The following is a 16785-nucleotide window of genomic DNA, read 5'->3' as shown; positions in this document are numbered from 1 at the left end:
AAGGCTTGTTAAGGCTGAGGGTGAGAGCTCCACCCAATAGTAGGGAACAGTACGTACAAGTAAGGCATTCTTGGTTAATATGGCCAAGGATGTTGAGCCTTTGTATGTTTGAATATATTCCTAGAGACCAAAGTAATATGTAGGTCTGAGATATATTTAAAACATCATATGTAGTTTGTGCCAATAATAAGTTAAGTCTCTTGAAGTGCTAAGAGAGTGACAAGATGTATATGTGTTAGTCATAAGGCACTTGTTTGGTTTGAAATGCAAGAGATTAGCTGTGTGTGTGTCACTCATAGAGCACTGTTGTGGTTAGGGTCTGTATATATGTGTATATCTATGTGTGTGTGTTAATCTTAATGTGTGACTTTAGACCCACCAGGTAACAAACTTGGAGAGTACACTTATCCTTGAAGAAAATAGATAAAGGAGAAGCAGAGGGAAATATCAAGATAACATAACATCCAAGGCCACTACAGCATTTCTGAGGAAGAATAGGGTGAAAGTGATTCAGTGGCCTAGCATGTCACAAAACTTCATCCCAAACACAGTGCCTGTCTAGACAGGATTATTCAGCAGAAGTGTGTCAAGAAATGCTACTGGGGCTCATTTATACTAGCAAGAATACGTCTGCTTAATGTCTCACTATGACTGTAACTGCCAAGTCAGAAGTTTTCTTTCTTTCGAATTGTCTTGCTTTATAGTTCTGTGGTGGGCTGGCGTCCTGCCCGGGGTTTGTTTCCTGCCTTGCACCCTGTGTTGGCTGGGATTGGCTCCAGCAGACCCCCATGACCCTGTAGTTAGGATATAGCAGGTTGGATAATGGATGGATGTATGAATGCTTTATAGTTTTTTCTGGTGTGTGTGTGTACATTCATGTATTTATTATATTAACTTCTCTATCTATTTGTATATTTATTTATTTAAAGACCTTCTGTACAAAGCCAAATTTATCCCTTAAAAATAAAGTGCTATCTATCTATCTATCTATCTATCTATCTATCTATCTATCTATCTATCTATCTATCTATCTATCTATCTATCTATCTATATGTGCCTTCCTAATTACATGAAAAGCAAGTTAATTGCAATTAATGTTTTGTACTCTTGCAGTTAACACTTGCTGTCTCTTTTTTCATGGCATTTTGTTATTGATCTACACAAATCTACATTAACATACTTTCCCAGCATATGCTGTATAAATACTGGTGTCCATTGCTTATTCATAATGCATCAATGCCAAGCATACAGGGAACCATACATTTTAGCCAACCGCAGACAAAGAGGTCAACTGATTATGCTAAAGTTCAATTAGTGGTCCTTGTCTCTACTTGTATCCAATTCAGCTATCAAGAACAAATTTAAAGGAAAGCAACGCAAATTGCAAATGCCCATAGTTACAGTCACATACCATCCAATTTGAAATGCAACAGTCACCACACACAACTTATCTTAAAAGTGATTTTTCTTTAACTGACCTGAAAACTCTTGCTCTGTCCTATACAGAAATAGTATAGGCTGACACAGTAAAAATAAAAGGTAGGAGGTCCAATTAAATACAGTGATCTATGCATAGTGTACATAACAAAAGATGTTATATAATATCCTTTCATGATATCCTGTCTGTCTTAACAACTGCGTATCTCAGTGTGTCAAAATTGCAAATTTGATTTGTTCATGTTTTATCTTATCTCATCTTCTGAAGCTGCTTTTCCTGGTGAGGGCTACAGTTTTTTTAAATTTAATGTAACAAGATGAGAGTCCCTCTCATCCCTGCCATATTGATTTATATGGGATGCCATTATATCTTTAAAGTATTTATTGCAATAATCTCAAAGTATATTTTAAACAAATCAGTTTCGGGAAAGATAGGATCCAGAGGATTCACAGTAAGGTCAATTTTTTTTTTTTTTGACTTGCTTATAATAGTAGTGGAGAGCAGTGACATGTTGTGTGTCGGTCAGATATGCAAGTGAGAATTTCATTCTACTCTGTATATGAGACAAAAAATTTGAAGTGGAAAAATTTAACAAGTATAGCTGGCTACATAGCAGCTCTGTTAAATTGTGAAATTTTCAGGCTCATAGGAATTTATATTTCTTTATCATTTTTAAACTAAGCTGTCAAGTATTTCGAAATTGCAAGGTTACTTAGTTTATGTTTTTATTCTATGAGCATTATATTGCATTTACATCAAGAACTTCTTCTGTATGGCAAGGACTGGCAATAACTACCCTGCAGATGTTCTATGGTGCCAAGGGATGTTTTTTATAATTATATTATAATCCATCAAATAATTTTTTTTTTTTTTAAATATATATTTCCACTTTTCCTCCTAGTAAGATTTACAAGTAAAGAAAATGGTGACATAGATAGAATATTGAAGGAAAAAAATAGCATGCATGAGACTAAATTGAAAGGTAGATAAGCAAAAGAGCTAGATATGGAATATAAATGGTTCTATCATGGTTGTGATACTGAAAAAATGTAGCAGGAATAATTGTGCAGAAAGAACTGAAAGATGAAATAATGGAAGCAGGCTGACTAGTGAAATTCAAAGATTTGTGGATTGGGAACAGTTGGCATAAGATTAATTGATGATGACAACTGGCTCCTAAGTCGATTTCGATTTCCAAGAGCTACCCAATTGGTTGGAGCTGTGTGTTGAACTGGCGCCACCTTTACAAAGCTAACCAAATATATATATATATATATATATATATATATATATATATATATATATATATATATATATATATATATATATATATATATATATAGTGGAAACCAGGGGTGCATAGAGCTGTCCTAACCGGACACAGACAGGCAGAGACACAGGATTTTACTACATAGCACACAATTTTATTTCACTTACTCGTGGGAACCACTCTACTGCACTTCCCACCAGTACAACACCGATATAAATTACAGTTCAACACAAAACAGGGCATCTTCTGCCGAGTTCTGCCTCCATTGCCTCTCTGGCAAGCTCTGTCCCTTTCCTCCCAACTCTCTCTTCCTATTAGAAGTGGCTGGCTCCTTTTAAACAGCTCTCAGGAGTGTTCCACATGTTTCATCAGTATTACCTGCAATCACTCCCAGGTGAAATCCACTTCCGGACTCTGCATCTCCCCCCTGGCGGTCCCCACAGAAACCAGCAGGGCTGCATCAAACTCTCACTCATAGTTTGCACAGCCACCCAGGAGCGCTGCCTTCTGACGTCTAGACACTTTTCCCACAGTCCTTCCCAGCCGCCTGTCACTTTTATATAGATATATATATCTTCTTTATGCAACACATGCTGGCAGCGCCTGCAGAACCCAACAGGGCTGCAGTTTAGTGCCCCAGGGGAGATAAAGCCCTGAACACACTCTCTCCACTGGCCCTTCCAAAATGCAGGCATATATATACAGTATATACATATATATATACAATATATATATATATATATATATATATATATATACAGTACACCCCCAGAATTCGCTGGGGTTACGTTCCTAGAGCACCCGCGAAATTGTGAAATTTTGGATATAGTTAATAAATGCCTTTTAAATGCTTATTTTTATAGTTTAAACCCTAAATACAGTATGCCCCCAAAGCACTTCAATTTCATTGCAAACTCAGCTTAATACATTAATACATTACCTACAAACAGAATGTAAAGGTAAACCCATCTACTGTGCAGTACTGTACTGCTTTGTCTCCCGCGGTCCTAGAATGTACAATACCGATGTTACCGCTATACGTACTGTAATTCATGCAAGCGTGTTTTCTTTGGTATGTGCTGTCATTTTCTTTGTTATAAGTAGAGTACATAAATACATAATAATTTCATTTAATTAAAATACAGTAAAAAGTATAGGTACTCACCAATGATGAATGATATTGATGATAATGATGATGAAGTAGCTGTGTAGTACAATGCAGAGGATTTAAAACTCCTCGGGTGGCACCTCCTCTTCAGGCGCTTCAGGAGGTGTCACATCATTGGACGGGTCTTCTTCTGGTGGGGTTTCGTGCTGTCTTTTCTATATAGGTTTCAGGAACATTGTGATGGAAAGTTCCTACATTGTCTCCTGTAGCGAACTGCCGGTACAATTTCTGTGCTTTCTCACAGATGATGTTACCGTCCAAGGGGATGTTCGTCTTCCTGCAGTCAGTGATACACAATGCCAAGGCAGATTCTGTCCTGAAGATATTTTTATGCCTTACGGTTGTTACCTTTTTGGCACTATCACAAAAACTTACAGATATGGTACTCCAGATCTCTGCTACGTTCTTCTTTATGCTTTCTGGCATGCTACTGCAGCATAACTTTTTAGTTCCCAGAGCAAATCCAGTAGTTCAACCTTCTCCTGGAGTGTTTTAAACTTCTTCTGGCACTTAGGCTCAGTGCCAGAAGCCTTAGAAGGTGCTGGGCGATTTGGCAACATCTTGTGCATTTAAGAATAACAACATTAATACAATAACAAAATGAAAAACATAAGGGCACTCAGCTGAAGTCGCGTCACAGGGCAGCAATCAATCAGCAGCAAGGAGAAATGAATAATGCTCTTGGATTGGCTACTTTCACCATCCCAAACCGTGTTTCCCTCAGTGGTTGCTTCCTGTTCTCAGCAGCAGACAAATCAGATCCACTGCAGTTTTAAATTCTATTGGCCAATTTTACCATCCCAAGCTGCAGTTCTCTCTACAGCACAGTATTACCACGAAAAAAGGCATAAAAAATTGCAGAGAATATTTGCGCTTTCCACTAACAATTGATAGTTAGGTTCTAAGGAAAAATTTGTGAACAACTGAGTCTGCGAACCCTGAACCGCAACTTTGTGGGAGACTACTGTATGTATATATATATATATATGTATATATATATATATATATATATATATATATATATATATATATATATATATATATATATATATATATATCACACGTGCGCATGGGAGGCAGCTAAAGGGCTTGAGTGAAGGCAGTTCGGAGGCATGCCGGGTGTGGCAGAGTGCACTGACTCTTTTTCTCCCTTGCCTGTAGACCATCCCCGGGGGATTTCACCTGGCTCTCCTGACATCACTTCCGGGACTGAGCCAATGGAAGTCGGCCACACCAGCTCCAGTCCCTCTGATGTCACCTCCGGCTACGAACCAATGGTGGAAGACTACGTGCCAGATCCATATGACCTCACTTCCTGTCTCCCCCTTTAAAACCTGCCCCTTTTCCTTTGTTTCCTCAGTCTTGTACTGGACTCCGTTGAATGCACTTCAGTGCTGATTATTTTGAGAAAACGACCTTTGCAGCCAGGATACTATATTATACGGGTGGCTGCCCCAACTCTTTATCTGTCCATGTCTCGTTCTTGTGACAGTGGCGTAGCCGGCAGGATGGAGAAGTCCCAGAAGAGAAGGGGACAGGACCTGCAATATACCCAGGTGGGAGCGTACCGGGGCCGAGTCTTCAGGCGGGAGGGTGCCCCGTGGTTCGGCGTGACCCGGTGCGGGCTCCGCTCCCGGCACTCATAACTAGGCCATCTGGAGAGGCCAGGGAGTGTGCGGGTGGGGCTCACAGAATTGGGCTGCCCTGAGGGGGAGGCAAAGGGACTCAGTATGCTCTCTTGGGGGAGAGTGCCTGCCTCCCTGCGAAACCAAAGCCCCATTTACCACCTAGGGGTGCCCCAGACTGGCAGGTGAATAAAATAAAAATGGAGGTTGGACCCTGAGCGCCGACCAACAAACAAGCCTGGTCCTTATGGGCAATGGTAGGGCATTGGCTACGGCCATTTGAAAACACGCCCTACCAAATAATAGAGCAGGTAGCTTGCTATCTGCTCCTGGAAGCGCTTCCCCGTGGCTTCACCCAGCCGGTTTGGGGCAAGCAGTTTAAGAACATGTCTGAGCTCATAGAGCTTATGGAGACGCAGAGGGCGGCCTCACACTCTGGGGGAGCAGAACCGTCCTCATGTCAAACTCAGCCGGGTACGTTCCAAGACCCAGCCCCTCCCTGTACAATCCGGAGCTCAGTATTGGCGTCCGCGGTGCTGGCGCGCAAAACCGCTTGGGGGCAAGGAGGAATGCAGGTGGAGGGCGAGGAGGGGTTGGTGTGCTCTGGCTAATCCGTTGGCGGTCCCACATACTGGCGTGGTGATCGTCAACGGACACAAGACCACAGGTTTGTTCGACTCCGCAGCAACATTTCCATTGTTGCCCGCCGCTTTGTGCAACCGCAACAGTGGCTAACATTTAAGACCGGTATAACCTGTGTCCACGGAGACATCCGCTGGTACAGGTCCGCCGCTTGTATCATCAGTTACGGAGGGTCAGTTCAGAACTCACCGTAGCGGTCCTACCTGATCCTCCACACCCGGTGATACTAGGGCGGACTGGTCTAAAATCAAAAGCGGTGAGACACATACCACTCCCGGGGTTAATTTGGGCCTCGTTATGGACGGAGATAACCCGTCTCAAGCTGCCTCCACGCCGTGTAATCAGCCGGCAGAGAGAGACGAAGCGGTCGCCCTGACTGACGTGGCAACTCCCGGGCCGTCGCGGGCTAACACGTCATCCACCAACGAGCGGGCGGAGCGGAGGAAACCACGCCCATTGAGGTCGACGCTGACCCTCTCTCCGTGTTGCGGTTCCAATTTAAAGAAACGCCGGCTTCTTTTAGAAGGGAGCAATGGAATGACGACTCCCTGAAGTTTGTAAAAAATGCAGTGGTCCTTGTCAATGGCCAGCGCACTAATCAGTCGATGCCACAGGGCCCCTACTTTGTGCTAGATAATGACCTCCTTTACCGTGTAGCAATGCATGACGGGCAGGAGACGAGGCTGCTGCTAGTGCCGCGTACCTTCCGGCGGCAGGTCTGCGAGCTAGCACACGCCCACCTCCTAGGTGGCCACCTGGGCACCGAAAAAACTCTGGAGCGGATCAAGCTCCGTTTCTACTGGCCAGGAATTAATGAGGAGGTTCGTCGCTTTTGCGCTTCCTGCCCGGAGTGTCAACTGCGACAAATTCCTAGGAGGGACCGTGCTCCTCTTGTTCCTATTCCACTGATTGACGTTTCCTTCCACAGAATCGGGGTCGACCTGGTGGGACCCCTGGAGCCCTCAGCCCGAGGACACAAGTACATTTTAGTCCTCGTGGATTACGCTACACGATACCCCGAAGCTGTTCCGTTGCGCTCAGCTACCTCTAAAGCCATCGCGACGGAATTACTAGGGGTATTGGCGTGGGGATCCCCAAAGAAGTCTTGACAGACCAGGGGACCCCCTTCACCTCGGAGACGTTCAAGGAGACTGCCAGATTACTGAAAATAAAGCATTTAAAGACCTCGTGTATCATCCTCAAACCGACGGATTAGTAGAGAGGTTTAATCAAACTCTCAAGCAAATGCTGCGTAAGGTGGTCAGCGAGGATGGAAGGAACTGGGATCAGCTCCTCCCCTCGTCCTTTTGCCTATCGGAAGTCCCACAAGCCTCCACGGGTTCTCCCCCTTTGAACTACTGTACGGGCGACAACCTCGGGCATATTAGATATTTTGAAAGAAGGCTGGGAAGAAGAGGCTCTTCCCTCCACAAACATACTGGAGTATATCGCGCAGTTACGCGATAGATTTGGAAAGATTCGGCCTGTCCTTAAAAGTCACATGGAGGAGGCTCAAGCAGCACAGGCCCAGTACTACAACCGCGGCACGTCTCTTCGGGAGTTCCGCCCGGGAGATCGGGTCATGGTCCTAGTACCTACCTCCCACTCTAAATTGCTTGCCCACTGGCAGGGCCCCTACGGTTAAGGAGAGGAAGGGACTGGTCGACTATTTGGTGAGTCAACCCAATCGCGGCCAAAGGAGCGGTTTATCATGTGAACCTGCTGAAACCGTGGAAGGACAGGGACCCCGATCCCTCCTCCGCCAGCCCGCCACTCTTCGCCACACACACGACCTTAACTTCGCACGGACTTAAGTCCCAGACAGCGGCAGGAGCTGGAAACAGTTATCCGGACCGCTCGGGAGGTAGTCAGTGAGAACCCGGAAGGACCTCTCTGATTGAGCACAACATCGTGACAGAGCCCGGGGTTGTTGTCCGAGAACGCCCGTATCGTCTTCCCGAGGCAAAAAAGGCTGAAGTGGAGCTTGAGATCAAGCGCATGCTGGAGCTAGGTGTGATTGAGGAAAGTTATAGTCCCTGGTCCAGCCCCATTGTGCTCGTCGGTAAGCCTGACGGAAGTTGGAGGTTCTGCAATGACTTCCGTCGGCTTAATCAAGTCTCCCAATTTGATGCTTATCCAATGCCACGCGCGGGCGACCTCCTCGAGAGGCTTGGACAGGCTCAATACCTGACCACACTTGACATGACGAAAGGGTACTGGCAGGTTCCTTTAACGGACTCGCAAGGTAAAACCGCTTAGTACCCCTAGCGGACACTGGCAGTATCGTGTCCTTCCATTTGGGTTACACGGGCTCCAGCAACCTTTCAGCGTCTGGTGGACAAAGTGCTTCGGCCTCATAACTCATACAGTGCTGCCTACCTGGATGACGTGGTCATCTATTCCAGCACATGGAAGGAACACCTACAGCATGTCCAAGCGGTATACGGACACTTGGTGAGGCGGGCTCGGATTAATCCCAAGAAATGCTTCTTGGATTAAGCGAGGCCAAATATTTAGGCTACCTGGTGGGTCGGGTACCGTAAGGCCACAGTGCTCCAAAATTGATGCCATTCTGAAATGGCCCCGTCGCAAACCAAGCGGCAGGTCCAAGCCTTTCTCGGGTTAGCCGGGTACTACCGCCGGTTTGTACCCCGGTTTTCGAAGAGAGCGAGCACCCTTGACTGATTTAACAAAGAAGAGGGCCCCGAACATTGTGGCATGGACTGAAAAAACAGGCGCTGCATTTGGTGACTTAAAGCAGGCCCTTACGTCCACACCTGTTTTGATGGCACCTAACTTTTCTTTGCCTTTCATCCTCCAGACGGACGCTTCGGACACAGGCCTGGGCGCCGTGCTGAGCCAAAGCGTCGATGGTGTGGAGCACCCCATCATGTTCCTGAGCCGGAAACTGTTGGACCGGAGACCAGGTATGCTGCGGTGGAGAGGGAGGCTCTGGCGATTAAATGGGCGATTACTCAGCTGAGGTACTACCTGTTGGGCCGGGAATTCACCCTTGTCACGGACCATGCACCTCTACAGTGGATGGCCCTCCACAAGGAGTCGAATCGCGGGTCACCCGGTGGTTTCTTGACCTGCAGCCGTACAAGTTTTCGCTCGTTCATCGCCGGGCGCTCCACGCCAACGCTGATGCTCTTTCTCGGGTTCACGACCTCTCGGTTAGGTCGCCCACCCGCCGGTCTGGGCTAAGGGGGCCTTGTCACACACGCGCATGGGAGGCAGCTAAAGGGCTTGAGTGAAGGCAGTTCGAGGCATGCCGGGTGTGGCAGAGTGCACTGACTCTTTTCTCCCTTGCCTGTAGACCATCCCGGGGATTTCACCTGGATCTCCTGACATCACTTCGGGACTGAGCCAATGGAAGTCGGCCACACCAGCTCCAGTCCCTCTGATGTCACCTCCGCTACGAAGCCAATGGCGGAAGACCACGTGCCAGATCCATATGACCTCACTTCCTGTCTCCCCCTTTAAAACCTGCCCCTTTTCCTTTGTTTCCTCAGTCTTGTACTGGACTCGATGAATGCACTTCAGTGCTGATTATTTTGAGAAAACGACTTTTGCAGCCAGGATACTATATTATACGGGTGGCTGCCCCAACTCTTTATCTGTCCATGTCTCGTTCTTGTGACATATATATATATATATATATATATATATATATATATATATATATATACTGTCAGGGATGCCAGGGGCAACGACCCGGCCAGGACGCCTTGAGGGACCGGAAGAGGGTCTACACACGCCATGGATCAAGTGGGGGCCGCCATCCTGGTTGGTTTGGGGGCCACGGGTAGAGGGCTTGGAAGCCCAACCCTGTAGGGACCTGTGGTCACCGCCAGGGGGCGCCTCAATGCCTGGGGGAAGAGGAGAAGGGACACCCGGAGAGCTTCTGGGAGAACAGCCGGCACTTCCGCCACACTGGGGCGTGTCCAGGAAGGAATGCCAGGAAACACCTGGAGCTCATCCGGGGTGAGATAAAAGGGGCCGTCTCCCTTCATTCGAGGCTGGAGTCGGGTGGAAGCAGGACAAAGCAGGAGAGAGAGTGGAGGTGGCCCGAAGTGGAAGGCAGTGTGGCCAGGACTGTGTTTGAGGTTTGTGCGGCACTTAAAAATTGTGTAAATATTGTAAATAAACGTGTGGTGGTGGAAAACAACATGTCTGCCTGTCTGTGCCCGGGTTCCGTTCACAATATGTATATATATATCTATATATATGTGTGTGTGTATATATATATATATATATATATATATATATATATATATATATATATATATATATATATATATATATTAGCTGTCCACTGTGGCTTCACTCATATATTAGTGAAACAGGAAAAACTTTAAAACTTAATAAACAAACAGCAGAAGGAAGGTCCACTCCAAAATATGGCGAGAGATAGAGCGATTCGATTGGAGGCTGGTGCATGAGTGAGGATGGGCCTGCCTGGCTCCCCACTCCTGACACCATGCTTCATGAAAGGTTAAAGGGCTATAGTGGAGGATGATGGTGAGTAAACTCAAGCTGGCTGAAAATGTATTAGATCAAGAGGTCACCATCATGTCAAGGAAATGGAGCTGATAGGAGGGAGAAAAATAAGAAAGAATGATGTAGTACAGAAGGATATGACAAGAGGGTGGATGTAACACAGAGATGGCCATCAATAGAATGTGATGGAAAAGAGAGAAAGAGATAGACCTCTACTGCAAAGCCCTCAAAGACGGGGAAAGCCAATGGGTACATTAGGCCTTTTTAATACTGACTCTACTGACAAACTGCTCTCATGTTTATAATATCCTTGTTAATGTTTAGTATAAAATAGTAGAATTATTTGTTTGTAATATGCAACTTTAAATGCAAGCCTACACATTATGATCACCTTTAAGGACACATAATGAAGAAGGAAAAGTAGGAGTGTGGCTTTTCAATAATATATCTATTCACCATTAGAAGAGTTAAAAGAAAAATGAACAGAAAAGAAAAAAAATTACTGACATCTAGAGGATAATAGTCATAATTATCAAACAAGAAAATATAAAGACCAACATTTAGGATGGGTATAATTTTAGAGCACCTATTTAGGTTTGAAATGGACTGTTATATATCATTCTCTGCTCTTAGTCCTTCTTCACATTTGTAAATGAAATTATTTTCATGTTGAAACAAGACTATAAATGTTTCCTGTTTTTGTGTCTTTACTTGATTTTTTAAATTTAAATCTTTACACTTAAACCTTCAATAATTATTGACCAAAATTTACAGTAGACTAATTTTGAAAGAACTTAATTTTCCAGAGGAAAATAACAAAGGGTAGATATTCAAGATAGCAGAAAAAAATACCATTATTAATAAATATACTGTAAAGATAGTCATTGGTATAAAGCAAGATAAGTGTACTTGAAATCTTCAAGGAAATTAAATTCCTCGTTACAGACAATTAAGCATTTATAGCAGAATTTGATTTTTCAGATATAAGCGGTCAATTAATGCACTTTTTTCCACCAAAAGTGTCTCTTTGTTAATAATGTATAAAAATAACCTTTCTTACAGTCATTGCAGTCCCATTATTGAGCAAATTTTCCAAATCATTAGTAGCAATTTAGTAAATGGGTATAATGTATTTTTTGCTCTTGAAGTCCTTGCTACTTTCTAAAAAGTAAATCACCTCTATTTTAAGTAATTTGCACATCATACCACACAGGAAGGTAAAGAAGGCTACAGGGAAAAATTATTCAGACTGCATAGCGAGGAAAGAGGAGTGTAAGGCACTAAATACTGTTAAAAATAGAAATTGCTTTTTAGTGACATTAACAGAGTTAAGATGGAGCAGATATGTTTCTCTTAACAGGGTTAACTTCATTAATATTAAAATGGAGACTATTCTAAATGGAAAAATAACAGTGGAACTACTATGTTTTTGATTCTTATTACTGAGAGACCATACAGGTATATTGAATAATATTTAATATACTGTACGCAGGCATATATATACTAAAACTTGATATATAATTATCACAATAAGTACTTGTCCAGTCTCCATGAGCAGAAGGATCTATACAAGCAAACCCCAATCTATAAAAGCAAAAAAACCAAAGGTGAATCTAATGAAGGGATCTGCATGCTCTGCCTAAAAAGCAAATGCTAATCACAGTGTGAGACCATCATAGAATATGGATGGAACTGATCTCAGGCTGTGTATCAATAGCTGCAAAAAAGGGTGAGATTAGTGATAACAAATAGACTGAAAGTGATGTGTCTCTAATGTGGAATGCCTAAATAAACTTGAAGATTCTGAAGTAGTAAAAGCAGAATGAGGGTACTGCAGTGTGTGGGCTGCATTGACTTGGGGTTTGTGGCTGACAATAGACTGAAGATGTAAAATGTTATAAAAGTGCGTGTTGAGCAAAAAGTGGTGTACTTTTCACTCCATGCTTTTGCTGGCTAAATCAGAAGGAAGTGGACAAAAAGAGGAAGTTTCTTTTATAAGTTCAGATGTTAGACGTTAATCTGTAATGGTGCTCACTGTTGTGTCAGTTGGGGATAACATCTGCGGTGATTCATTTGATCTCCATTCTAGTGTGGCCAAGAGATTTGTTCATCTGTGGATAGCAAGCCACCTAAAAGAGCGATAAAATGAGCAAAAATCCATTGTGTCACCATTGGCAAGCACTATGCATACAGACTGATACAGAAGACTGATATGTACAATTTGACTAAATGAATGTTTCCTGGTAAGAAAGTGCATTCCTTATTAGTAGGCAAATTAGTTCTGACTATGAGTAAATCAACAGAATTGCTCCAAACTATCTCTGAAACATAAGTTTGAATTTTAAGAAATGGTTGGAGGGATACATTCTAAAAATTTCATGCTAAGACAAATTCATTATCACATTCTTTAGACCATTTTTGAACTTATCCTGCTTATCACAGATGGTTACACTACTGCTCTGTGAAGAAATATACTGTATAAGCTATCATTCGACTTACAGGTACCACACCATGTAGCATCCTTTACAGAAGCTGTATTTGCCTCTCTTTTTTAATTTAAAATTATTAATGATTTTAATGTAATTAATTAATGTTATTAATTAGTAATGTTAAGCAGTAGCCTCTGGCTTTTTACCATACATTTTTAAGCAAATGTTTAAACTAAACTGAAGAGATCCTACAGTCAGCCCAGACTCATGCACCAGCCTGCCACAACTGCCTCTCAGAAAAACTGAATTTAAGAAATGTCACACTGTGAGTGTAAAAGATCTCATGGCTGCCTACATCTGTAAAATTTGTGAATGTAGGAGACTCTGAGGAATGTGAAGTGGGATTTACTAAACATGCCTGTATCCACCTGGTAGCACTACAGTCTCTGCCACCTAAAGAACTCCAATACTCCTTAACAGAAGAGCTACTCATCCGAAAATGAAAAGGATGAAACAGTGAATATCAAGAACAAGGATAAAAGTTACAAGCTCTTCTGGAGATGGAAAAGACAAAGATCCAGAATGAGGATAATGGCAAGGTGGAAAGGATTGAGACCTGGCCTGACTTCATATAATGAGAGATGTTCTATTGCTTTCATGTAAGTTGTGTGAACTGTTATATCTTAAAGCGTCTTACAACAAATTCAGGTACTGCGATATTTTGAGTACTGTGGGGAATACTGTGGGACTTACACCTCGTATTTCTGACCATGTTTTAATGCTGGATTTTGGTTTCATCAGACTGAGTGGAAAAAGCAAGAGGGGGACAGGAGTTTTTTGAGAATGTGCAATTGTGATAAAGGAAGCACAATACATTTAAAACTGAAATGTATCATCAAGACATTGAAACGTGGACTGAATTCATCCATGTCACTTCCCAGGAAAGTAAGATACATCATCCTAGATGACTGAGCAACAGAAATGATTCACTCTGTGCCAATGTCTTTTGGGTGAACTGTTCTGAATGCTGGTAACTTCAAACAAGGAATTGGGTGTCCATTAAGCATATTCCATTTGTGTACAATACAACCTGGAAATATTAATGACTATAAATCTGTGGTATGATCTGAGCAGATCTATCTATCTATCTATCTATCTATTGTGAAAGCCGACCCGGACACAGACAGGCGGACATGTGAATGTCACCCAACACACGTTTATTTACACAGTCCATTATTTACAAGGTGCACAACAATCCCCCAAAAGTCCCCAAAGTCCTGGCCACAACAATGCCTCACTCTTCTTCAGGCCACCTCCTTGCATCCTCCTAAGACCTTGTCTCCTTCTCCTCCTGACTCCAGCCATCACATGGAAGGAGGCGGCCCCTTTTATATCCACCCGGATTTGCTCCAGGTGTCCTCCAGTAACCTTCCACCAACACGCCCCGTGTGGCGGAAGTACCAGCTGTGTACCCGGAAGCACTCCAGGTGTCCCCGATCCTCTTCCCCCCAGCACTTCCGGGTGCGGCAGAAGTGCTGAGGTCCAAGGCTCTCTAGGCACAGGGGTGCCCCCTAGCGGTGACCACAGGCCCCTACAGGGTAGAGCTTCAAAGCTCTGTGCCTGTGGCCTCCAAAGCAACCAGGGTGGTCGCCCCCACGTGGGATGAGGTGAGCGTAAACCCTCTTCCGGTCTTCCTGGGTGTTCCAGCCGGGTCACCACCCCAGCCATCTCCGACACTCTATCTATCTATCTATCTATCTATCTATCTATCTATCTATCTATCTATCTATCTATCTATCTATCTATCTATCTATCTGTCTGGCTAGCTAGCTTCATGTCTATGACATTTTATATGTATCAAGTGACCCATTGTGGACATGAAAGCATTCCCCTCATCATTAAACAATTAACATAATCCTGCATTGTTAACACACAGCAGGAAGGCATTATGAATTCTCTAAACAGTCACCATTTTCTGGTCTTCTTCTACTCTCTGTGTCTACATCACATGGAGTTGTGTTTTTCTGTTTCTAGATTGCACAGTGTTTGTTCTTTACCTTATTGTGACTGTGTCTTTTGTTTTTCACAGATAAGTGTGCAGCTCAGTACATTTTTTTATCAAATAATAAGTACAATTTTGACAAGAACAGGCCATTTAGCCCAACAAGCTCATCAGTCATACTTACCTAATTTCTGAAAATTTTCTTTCCTTAAAGTACATATAGTGTCTTCAGAAAGTATTCAGACCCCTTCACTTTTTACACGTTGGTATGTTGCAGACTTGTGCTGAAATCATTTGAATTAATTTTTTCTTGACAAAGTGATGACCGAATGTTAGGAATTTTTGCAAATTATAAAAAAGGGAGATTTAATGAGGCAAGTATTCAGACCTTTTGCTATTAGAGTTCAAGTACAGATAAGCTCCATTCTATTGAACATTGTTTTAACACTTTCCTTAAAGTTCACCTGTGGTTAATTCAATTGATAGGATGTGATTATAAAAGGCACACACCTCCCTATAAAATGTCTAACAACTGACAATGTATATCAGAGCAAAAACCTAGCCATGAGGTCTAAGGAATTACATGAAGAGCTTAGAGAGAGAAATGTCAACGTTCAATCATGGGGAAGGCTACAAAAATATTTATACATTATTGAAGATTCCCAAAAGTAGAGTGACCTCTATAATTCTTAAATGAAATAAGTTTGGAACAAACACAACTCTTCCTAGACCTGGCTACCTGGTCACACTGAACAGTTGGGGGATAAGGGCCTTTGTAAAAGTGACAACCAAGAACCTAGTGATCACTCAGGTTCTAGTAGACAACCACTACCGCAACACTTCATGGCAGAGTTGCCAGACTACACCTGAAAGCCCAGATGGAGTTTGCCAAAATGTACAAAAGGGACTTTCAGACTATAATAACCATGATTCTTTAGTCTCATGAAACCAAAATTGAAATGTTTAGCTTCAGTTTTAAGTGTCAAATTTGGAAGAAACCAGACACTGCTTATCACCTGCACAATGTCATTGCAGAGATTAAGCACGTTGATGACAGCATCATGCTATGGGATTGTGTGACAACAACAGGAACTGCTGAGGGTTGAGGGAAAGCTGAGCAGAGCAAAGATATTCTTAATGAAAACCTACTTCAGAGTGCTCTGAATATCAGATTGGGCCATAGGTTCACTTTTCAACAAGATATTGATCTTAAGCATAAAGCAAAACCAAGACACAAATGGCTTAGGATTCTTGAAACAAATCCAGGATCGCTGGAGACACTTGAAAACTGCTGTCCACTGATGGTGGTTGAGCGGATCTGTGAAGAACAATGGCAGAAAAGCCCCAGAGCCAGGTGTGTGAAGCTTGTTGCATCAGATGCAAGAAGACCCAAGGTAGTAAGGGTGATTCATTAAAGTACTGAGTAAAGGGTCTGAAAACTTGTATCAATGTAATATTTCAATTTTGCATTGGTAATAAATTTGCAAACATGTCTAAAATCTTCAGTTTTTAATTTTTCATTCTGGGTACTGAGTGTTTGCTTGACAAATGAAGAATTAAACATAAATGATTATCGCATACAGCTGCAACCTAACAAAATGTGTGAAAAGTGAATGGGCCTGAACATTTTCTGGATGTGCTGTGTGTAAAATTTCAATTATGACAAAAGCTGTGGCTAGCCATGGCAAAGCACAGCATAAAATGTCCC

This window comes from Polypterus senegalus, chromosome 1 (assembly GCF_016835505.1).
Source record: "Polypterus senegalus isolate Bchr_013 chromosome 1, ASM1683550v1, whole genome shotgun sequence".
In the NCBI taxonomy this organism is placed as follows: Eukaryota; Metazoa; Chordata; class Cladistia; order Polypteriformes; family Polypteridae; genus Polypterus; species Polypterus senegalus.
Note: the sequence above shows the minus strand (reverse complement) of the source record.